Raw genomic sequence first — 2,289 nt, forward strand, 5'->3', positions numbered from 1 at the left:
AATAGCCAAGACTTGGAAGCAACCTAGGTGCCCATCAAGGGATGAATGGATAAAGAAGATGTGGTATTTATACACAATGGAATACTAGTCAGCCATAAGAAATGATGAAATCTGGCAATTTGTGACAACATGGATGGACCTTGAGGTTATTATGCGAAGTGAAATAAGTCAGAGGGAGAAAGTCAAATACCATATGATCTCACTCATAAGTAGAAGATAAAATCAACAACAAGCAAACGCATAGCAACAGAGATCGGATTGGTGGTTACCATAAGGGAAGGGGGGATGTGGGAGTGCAAAAGGGGCGATTAGGCTCACATGTGAGGTGAAGGACTATAGTTTTTGGGTGGTGAACATGATGTAATGTACACAGAATTTGAAATATATTACGATGTACATCTGAAAGCTATATAATGTTATAATCAAATGTTAATGAAATAAAATAAAAGTTAAAAAAAGAAAAAAATAAAAAGTCAATAAACAAAAAACAAAAACAAACAAACAAACAAAACTGTTGGAACTAGTAAACACCTTCAGTAACATTTGGGATACAAAATCAATATATAAAAAACAGCTGCCTTTTATACATAAACAACAAACTATATGAAAAAGATATTAGGAAAACAATCTCATTTACCATATCGCCAAAAATAATTAAACATTAAAATAAACTTAACTAAGGAGGTGAAAGCCTTATATGCCGAAAACTACAAGTTACAGATGAAAGAAATTAAAGAAGACGCAAACAAGTGGAAAGACATACTGTGTTCATGGATTTCAAGACTTAATACGGGTAAAATATCCATATTACCCAAAGGGATCTACAGATTCAATACAATCCCTATCAAAATCCCAATGGTATATTTTACAACAATGGAAAACCCAATTATACAATTCATATGGAACCAGGAAAGACCGCATACAGTCAAATCAATTTTGAGAAAGAAGAAGAAAGCTGGACGCATCATAATTTCTGATTTCAAAGTATATTACAAAGCTCCAACATCCAAAACAGAATACTACTGGCATAAAGACAGACGTATAGACCAGTGGAACATAACAGAGAATCCAAAAGTAAACCCACACTTTTACACTCAACTGACCTTCAACAAGGGTGCAAAGAATACACAATGGGGAAACAATAGTATCTTCAATAAATTGTGGTGCTAAGTCTAGATATCCACATGTGAAAGAATGAAATTGGACTCAGGAACCACACACAAATTTAACAGAAAATAGATTAAAGACTTAAATGTAAGATCTGAAACTGTTAAACTCCCAGAAGAAAACACAGGATAAAGATTCAAAACATTAGTTTTGGCACTGATTTTATGAATATGACACCAAAAGCACAAGCAAAAAAAAAAAAAATAAGTGGGATGACATCAAACTGAATGCCTTTGCACAGCAAAGGAAACAGTCGACAGAAAGAAAAGGAAATCTACAGAAGGGGAAAAAATATTTGTAAACCATATATCTGAAATGCAGTTAATCTCCAAAATATATAAGAAACTCCCACAACTCAATAGCAAAAAAAAAGTTAATAGTGCAATTAAAAAATGTTCTAAGGTCTCACACAGACGTTTCTCCCAAGAAGACATTCAAATGGCCAACAGGTACTTGTAATGCTCAATGCCACTAGTCATCAGGGAAACATGAATAAAAGCTACAAGGAGATATCACCTCACACTTATCAAGATAGCAATCATCAAAACAAGAAAAACTGCAACAAAAGATAAGTCGTGGATAAGATATGGGGAAATTGGAACCCTTGCACACTGCTATTGGGAATGAAAAATGGTGAAGCTACTATGGAAAACGGTATGGAGGTTCCTCAAAAAACTAAAAGTTGAACTACCATATGATCTAGCGATCCCACCTCTGGGTAATTATCTAAAAGAATTGAAATCAGGGGCCAGCCCAGATGGCCTCATGGTTAAAGTTTGGCGTGCTTCACTTCAGCAGCCGGAATTCAATTCCTGGGTGCAGAACCACACCACTTGTCTGTCAGTGGCTGTGCTCTGACAGTGGCTCACATAAAAAAAGAATAAGATTAGCAACAGATGTTAGCTAAGGGCAATCTTCCTCAGCAAAAGCAAAGAACAACAACAAAAAAACCAAAAAGAATTGAATGCAGGATCTTGAAGAAATATTAGCACTCCTTTGTTCATTGCAGCACTGTTCACAATAGTCACAATGTGCAAACAACTTTAATGTCCATTGGCAGATGAACGGATAAAGAAAATGTGGTATATACATATAATGGAATATTATTTAGTTTTTAAAAAG

The sequence above is a fragment of the Equus caballus genome, chromosome 18, assembly GCF_041296265.1.
Source record: "Equus caballus isolate H_3958 breed thoroughbred chromosome 18, TB-T2T, whole genome shotgun sequence".
In the NCBI taxonomy this organism is placed as follows: domain Eukaryota; kingdom Metazoa; phylum Chordata; class Mammalia; order Perissodactyla; family Equidae; genus Equus; species Equus caballus.